Source organism: Orycteropus afer, unplaced genomic scaffold (genome assembly GCF_000298275.1).
Source record: "Orycteropus afer afer isolate SDZICR_OR568_19922 unplaced genomic scaffold, OryAfe1.0 scaffold01005, whole genome shotgun sequence".
In the NCBI taxonomy this organism is placed as follows: Eukaryota; Metazoa; Chordata; class Mammalia; order Tubulidentata; family Orycteropodidae; genus Orycteropus; species Orycteropus afer.
In genome coordinates, this window is record NW_006922592.1 from 131,512 (window position 1) to 140,011 (window position 8,500).

Genomic DNA, 8,500 nt, shown 5'->3' on the forward strand with positions numbered 1-8,500 from the left:
TGTTTCATGGCTATTCATAAAGTTTTCCAGTAATATATCGAACAGTTTTTCACTGTTCTTTATAAGGTTTCCAATGGCCTTTTTTTTTTTTTTTTGCCTTCCCAGAAGTAGAGGGCCTGGTCCTCCTTCCTAGTCTGTAGTAGTCTGGAAGCCCTGCTGAAACCTGTCCACCCTGGAAGACCCTGCTGGGTTTTGAAATAAATATCAGATGCATAGCTTCCAGCATCACAGCAACAAATAAGCCACTGCACTAAGACAAACTGACAGATGAGTGATGGTGTTCATTTTTATGGCCTTTTATTATCAATATCTTTATAAATGCGATTTTAGTTGTCTTTGGGTGTTGGATTGGAAACATTATATATAAACGTACAGGTGTGATGACATCAGCAAATTACATGCTGCAATATTTTATTAGCATATATTTATTACTACATATTACTACATTAGTACATATGTACTATTACTACATATTAGGACATTATTAGTACATATTACTATGGATAAAACCAAAAAAAGAACCCACTGCCATCGAGTTTATTCTGATTCATAGCAATCCCACTGGGTTTCCATGGCTGTAAATCTTTACAGAAGCAAAGTGTCTCATCTTTCTTCCATGGAGCAGCTGGTGGTTTGAACCACCGATCTTCTGGTTAGCAGTGAAATGACTTAATTACTATAGCACCAGAGCTCCTTGTATATATGTGTATATATGTGTGTGTGTGTGTGTATGTTGTTGTTGTTATGTGCCGTCAAGTTGGAACCAACTCATAGCGACCCCTCCTTGGGTTTCTGAGGTGGTATCACTACAGAAGTAGATTGCCCAACCTTCCTTCCAAAGAGGGATATATATGCATTTGTATACACACACACATTTGCCTATACATAATACCCCCAAGAAATTTTCTGGGTTTATCAGGCTTTGAGAATGAAATTCTAGTTTAGGAAAATAATGCATGTTTCCACTCTCTGACATAGTTAAACTGGCTAAAGTTAGAGATTTATTTCCCCTTCTATTGGCTCTTAGTCCCTCAACAATGGCATGAGGGTCTAGAACTACATGCTCTGCAGGAGCCATACGTATCCATACAGGAGTGTGGACTATGCAGGCCAGTAGGGATTTGGATCTTGTTGCCAAGCCAGCCCTTACTTATCTCCCATTGGGTATAAGATGACAGGCCTCATTGGTTTCCTTTTCATCCTCTGAACGCCCTTTCAGGCCTGTCTCTCACATGCAGATTTGAATGTGCAACCCCTTTCTCTACAAGCAAAACTCAAAACTCATGTTTTGCAAAAGCTAGAAGTTCAGGTGAATTATATTTCATCCTATTATGTCACAGGCTTATCTGTGCTTCTTCAAAATGACAGAAGTATAAATGCTAATAACTTATTCCCTCACTCAGACCTACCCATGTCCCACTCCTTCAGCATGAGCAAGTCTGAACACAGAGGCTGAAGGCCAGCAGAAGCCAGAATTTTCTGACTGTACCATAAAGAATGAACATTGTCAAATCTTGGAACACCCAGTGGCTCTATTTAAATGAAAACATCCTTCCACCAAATTTTTAATCCAAATCCACAAACTACTCACTTTTCTCATGCCACCTTTCTATTTCACAGCTTATTTTCTCTCTTGAACCTGTAACACTGCCTCCCAGGTCCTTTATATCTTATATATCTTAGCTGTTGACCTTCCTTTCTAATTCATTGAGAAAACTGCATAGTAATAAACCCAAATGAACATGTCCCAAATTGAACTCCCCATCTTTCCCTGCAAACTTTCTTCTCCTAACATTGCAAGTAATGGCAACTCTGTCCTTCCAACTGTTCATGACATAGACTTGAGTGTGATCTTTCACTCCTCTTTTCTTTCCTCATTCATTTCATCTGTCAGGAAACGTTGTTGGCTCTATTATCAAGACAGATCCATAATCTAACCAATTTTCATCATCTCCACTGCTATCGTACTGTTCCAAGCCACCATCAGTTTTCCTCTGGATTACTGGAATTGTCTCCTGACTTCTTTCCCCACTCCACCACCCTTCCAACCTACTGAGAATAAACCCAGGAACTAGAATAATGCTATAAAAACGTATAGTCAGATCATTTAATATCTTTGCTCAAAAACCAGCAGCTCTGTAAACTTCCACCCAAATCACAACAAGAAAAACAAAAACAAAAATAAAAAAACCCGCAACTCCTATTTCATTCAGGATAAATCCAGAATCCTTACAATTTCCCACAAGGCCAAATGTGATTTGGCCACCAGTATCTCTCTTACCTTATCTCCTAGTACTCTCCTCCCTATTCGTTCCTTTCTGGCCATAGTGTCCTCCTTTGCTGTTCCTAAATAGTGGTTTTGCAGTATTTGTTTTTTTCTGCCTGGAACAGTCTTTCTACCTCTGTCTGAATGGCTGTCTCCCTCATCTCTTTTATGTCTTTGACTAAATATCATTTGTCATTGCAGCTTACCATTAAACATGTTATTTTAAATACTCCGCTCCTCCTCACAGCTGACCTTCATGTTGTTTTGATTTGTTCTTTTTTGAGTGCATTTTCTTGTTCTAACATAGTATATAGGAGCTCTGGTGGTGTAGTGTCTAAGGCATTTGACTGCTAACCAGAAGGCTGTTGGTTCAAACCCACCAGCCACTCCTTGGAAGGAAGACTGGGCAATCTACTTCCATAGTGATACTGCCTGGGATATATTTCCTTATTACTCTTATTTTCTTTCTGAGACCCCTTAGAATGTGACCTCTACAATATTCTGGTTTTCTTGTTAGTTTTTTTTTTTAAATATGTGTGCCTCTTCACTACTGTACCCTAGTAGTAACCAGCATGCTAAACATATGTTTGTGGAGTGCATGAGTATATATTACCAACATCCAGGGAAGAATGAGAGTGAGATGTGTATGCCTCTCAAAAAAAATCATGTTTATCTCAATTTCCTCTTATACTTCTAATGTCTTCAATGAAATCCCAAGACATAGGTAAATATTCCTAACAGGCAATGGGTTTGCAGCCTCAAGAAACAATAAATTACATGCCAAGTGAAAAACAAAAACAAAACAAAAAAACATTAAAACATCCATAAATAAATGGATAATGTACAGAAACAATTTGTTAGTGTTGGTGAGGGTGATGAATATTCTACTTTTGCTTAACTGTGTTTACACTGAGATTGATGTAAAAAGCGAAGTTGTGCCTTCTGAGTAGGTAGCAAGGTTTCCTCTCAGGGGTTCTGTGACTCCTGCAGGTGATCACATTTCCCTCTATACACTTTGGCAGCTAGAAAACTTGGATCCACATCTGCAGCCAATTGGTACTACATGTATAGAAGATTATGGCATGCGCTTGAAAACTTGGATGCACATCTGCGGCCCACTGGTACTACATGTATAGAACATTATGGCATGTGCTTAGTGCTCAAATCAGTCATCTAATTAGACTTCTTTATTTTAATATGGATTTGATTTCCTCAGTGTTACAAATTGAATTATGTCTTCGTAAAAACATGCATTGTAAATCTCAACCACTATAACTGTGTTTAAGGAATTTGATGGTGTAATGGGTAAGGCATTCGGTCAGTGAGTGGTTCAAACCACCAGCTGCTCTGCAGGAAGGAAAAGAGGCAATCTAGATTCGTAAAGATTTACAGCCTTGGAAACCCAATAGGGTTCACCATGAGTAGGAATTGACTCAGTATCAGTGGGTTTGGGTTTGTTTGTTTGTTTTTAATACCTGTGTTTGTAATTCATTTTGGGAACGGGTTTTCTTTGTATGTTAATGAGGCAGTAGTTGTGTAGGGCATGTCTTGAGTCAGTATCTTTTGAGATATAAAAGGAGATGATTAAGCAAGCACAGATGGGAGAAGACAGAAACCATGTCACATGAGATCTCCAAGAAAACAAGAAACAGAAGCTGAAAAGAGACCAGTACATTCCCCCAGAGCCAACAGAAAGAGGAAGCCTTCCCCTAGAGCTGGCACCCTGAATTTTGACTTCTAACCTCCTAAACTTGTGAGAAAATAAATTTGTTTGTTAAAGAAGCCATTAAGTTGTAGAAGGACTAGATAACTTAAGACAGTCACTCACATACATATTTTAAGTTATTTTTTTCTGCTGTTCATTTATTTTATAAGGTGGGTACTTCCTTAGCTCAAAGGTATCTCTCAGAGTAAAAGCCAAGTCTTTGGCATGTGAAACCCTATAGGATTTAATCCCTGGCTAAGTCTCTGGTTTCCTCTCCTACATTCTCCACCATCTCCTTTACTCACTCTGCCCTAATCAAACTTGAATCAACCTAATACAATCAGCCCTTTAATAAAAACTTCTGTTTTTGGCACATTTGGGCCATATGATACCTTACCAGATGCACAGTTGTTTTTCTCTAGTTTTTGAAGGCCAGATTAATGGCTTTCTAAATATGCACATTCTTTGTGCATCTCAACCTTTGAAAAAAGCATATTTGTCATCATATATTCAAACAGCACGTACACTGCCATACTTTCCACCCATAGTATCATTGCTATGTCTGTCTTGTCAATGCTAAATTTATGTTCTATAACTCACCATATGAGGAGAATTTAATCACCACCCACAGTGCAGATCATCAGTATTCATTTTGTCTACTAGAAAAAGAAGCTGTGAGACTATTCACTGGGTAATTTCTATAAAACGACAATCATCATTCTTGTGGCCATTCAATTCAGGTTTCCTTTATCCATGAAAATCCACTTAACTTTCACCAGTCTGTCTTCCAACCTATCCAGTATACCAGTCCCTTCCCTATCTTGGATTACCTCTAGAAGTCTATACTGCTAACCCAGAAAGAGGAAGTGTATCATGTAATACAGCAAGCTCAGCTCCACTTAGAAGGACCATTCCTAAAGGGCTGGTGTATAGAATTATGTGGAGAAATCCAGGAACTTACCACTCATGATATGGGATTTCAGGAGGTTGGAGGTACACATGGTAGTCAAAGGGGCACACATAGATTCAGGTTAATGAAACTGTTAATTCAAGGGAAAGTGTCAGAGTGTTTCTTTCTCTTGCTTATCTTTACCTTAGGAAATGGCCTCAGACAATGGCTTTGGAACTAATTCACCCAGACTTCTCTGACTAGCACTGTGATGCTTTCATTCCAGATCTTATTCTTATTTTTAACACACTATGAGCAGCTGACATTCTCACTGGAGAAAACTTAGGAGAAACTTATAGAAAAATTAGGGCAAAGTTATCAGAATAAATGAAAAAATCATATATATTTCCATAACTAAGTGATAACTCTTAGTACTTAGCTTACTTCTCATAGTCTCTATAGGATGTGTTTTTATAGAAAATACTGTACCAAACATAGAAAACTCCAAAGAATCCACAAAAAAACTATTAGAACTAATAAATGAATGAACCAAAGTGGAAGGGTACAAGGCAAACACACAAACATTAGTTGGCTTTTTTATACATCAGCAATGACCAAATGGAAAAGAAAATTCAGGAAATATCAGCATTTAAAATAGCATCTAAAACAATAAAAGTACCTAGGAATAAATTTAACTAGGAAGATGAAATACTTGTACACAGAAAACAATACAACATTATTGAAAGGAATTAATGAAGACCTGAATAAATGGAAGAACATTCCATGTACATGGATTGGGAGGCTTAATATAGTTAAGATGTCAATACCATTCAAAAGCTACAGATTCATTGCAATTCTCATCAAAATTCCAACAGCCTTCTTTGTAAAAATGGAAAAGCCAATACTCAATTTCACATGGAACATCAAAGAGCCATAAGTAGCTAAAGCAATCTTGAAGAAGAGTAAAGTAGGAGGATTCACACTTCCTGACTTTAAAACATAGTAGAAAGCCACTGTGATTAAAACAGGCTGGTACTGGTATAAATATAGACTTATGGGCCAATGGAACAAAATTGAGAGCCCAGAAATAAATCCATATATTTATGGTGGTGAACTGATCCATTCAATAGGGAAGGAAGAGTCTCTTTGATAAATGATGCTAGGAAAGTTGGACCTCCACATGCAGAAGAATAAATCAGGATCCATACCTCACACCATATTAAAAAAAAAAATCAAAATTGACTAAGGAACTAAATGTGAAAACTAAAACTATGAAATTCTCAGATGAAAAAGTAGGGATATAGCTATGGGGTCTATTTTTCAATGATGGAGTATCAGATATGACAACACAAGCTCAAGCAGAAAAAGACAAAATAGATAAATGAGACTTCATAAAATTAAATACTTTTGTTCATCAAAGGACTTTATAAGTAAAGTGAAAAGACAATTTACAGATTGAGAGAAAATTTTTGGGACCCACATAGCCAGTAAGGGTCTAATATCCAAATGTTGTTGTTGTTGTTATGTGCCGTCAAGTCGAACCCGACTCATAAGCCCCTTCTTCTACTCTGACTCACTGGTCTCCCTTGCCTGTTTCTCAAATATTAGAGGCTTGGACATCCAAAACCTTCACAGGAGACGTTATGTCACTCCAAGACCTATATATGTCCCAACTATGCATAAGGTTTCAAGGAAAATGTTGCTTCCCAGTTTCCCTAGAAACAGCAGATTTTATCCATAAATTCTATTGTAACGGCTCATTCCATATTCCTCGGGTTCTATTAATTTTTATAAGACAGTTGGTGCTTTCCACATGTCAGCAATTTGTTATTGGCCAAGGAGGCTGAAATTCAACAACCACATAACATTGCTTCCTTATGATTCCTAGAACTGTATTCAAGGAGCATACAGAGCTTCTAACTTTCAGTTAAGGATCCCTGGTGGTGCAGTGGTTAAGTACTCAGATGCTTACCAAAAGGTCAGCATCTCGAACCTACCAGCCACTCTGTGAAAGATGTGACAATCCGCTTCCATAAAGATTTACAGCCTTAGCCACCTTATGGGGCAGTTCTAGTCTGTCTTATAGGGTCATTATGAGTCAGAATTGACTCCATAGCAGTGGGTAACTTTCAGCTGTGCTACAGGTGGCAACATGGAGCAACCGATATTTTCTCTTATGCACCTGTTCACTGAAAAAAAAAAACAACAACAACAAATCACCACCATTGAGTCAATTCTGACTCATGTTGTTGTTGTTATGTGCCGTCGAGTTGGCCCTGACTCATAGAGACCCTTCCTTGGTTTTCCCAGGTGGTATCTCTATGGAAGTAGATTGCCCAACCTTCCTTCTGTGGAGTGGCTGGTGGGTTTGAACCACCAACCTTCTGGTTAGCAGTCAAGTGACTCATAGCGACCCCCATATGGGTTTCAAAGGCTGTAAATCTTTATGGAAGTAGACTGCCCCATCTTCCTTCCGTGGAGCAGCTGATGAGGAAGTTTTGAACTGCTGACCTTCTGGTTAGCAGCCAAATTGCCTTATCCACTATGCCACCAGAGCTGCTCACTAAAAGTAAATATAAATATTGTTTTCACAAATTGAGTAACTCCCCTATGTTAGGTTATGTTCTACACTGTATCATTTATCTCAGAATAACTCCAATTTAATATTTGAAAAAAAAGAGAACTTGTGCAAAAAGAATTGGGATTTTAATACAAATTCTAATTTTATCACTACCTGGTATTAAAAGTACCATGGACTGCTAAAAGAACTAACAGATCTGTCCTGGAGGAAGTGCAGCCAGAATGCTCCTTGGAAGCAAGACTGGCCAGACTTCGTCTCACCTATTTTGGTCATGTTGTAAGAAGGGACCATTCCCTGGAGAAGGATGTCATGCTTGGTAGGGTGGAGGGTTGACGAAAGAGGGGGAGGCCTTCAAGGAGATGGATTGATATGGTGGCTGCGATGATGGGCTCAAGTATAGCAGGGATTGTGGGGCTGGTGCGGGATCGGGCAGTGTTTCGTTCTGCTATGCATGGGGTCGCTATGAGTCGGAAACGACTCGACGGCACTTAACAACAACAACAACAACAACCTGGTATTATGGATATTGAGAGATGTTTCTTGAATTTTCCTTCATGAGAAGCAAATCTGTTCACCAACAACAAAAGAGCAATAGCTGGAGCCCATAGCTAGTCTAGCAACACTATCTTACCACAGCACTGCTGGAAGCACTAAAATACCTACATTGGCAAGGGGCAAGGGGGCAATATGGAAATGGAATTATGGACATGACAGAAGGCTGGGCAAGACTTTTAGAGATTAGGGAATGGCTGCACGTCCCAGTCATGGAGGGTTATTGGCAATGGTGTATTGCCTAAGGCATTTGACTGCTAACCAGAAGGTCAGAGGTTCAAACCCACCAGCCACTCTGCAGAAGGAAGAATGGGCCATCTACTTCCGTAAAGATTTACCCATCTGAAACCCAAAGGCAAGTGCTATGAATCAAAATTGACTTGATGGCAGTGAGTTTTTTTTTGGTGTTACGAACAGGAAGTCAATCCCTGCTGCCCACTGCACCCCATTTAACAGAGCAAGATCTTCGTGGATTTGTAAGCTCTGGTAGTGTAGTGCCTAAGGCAC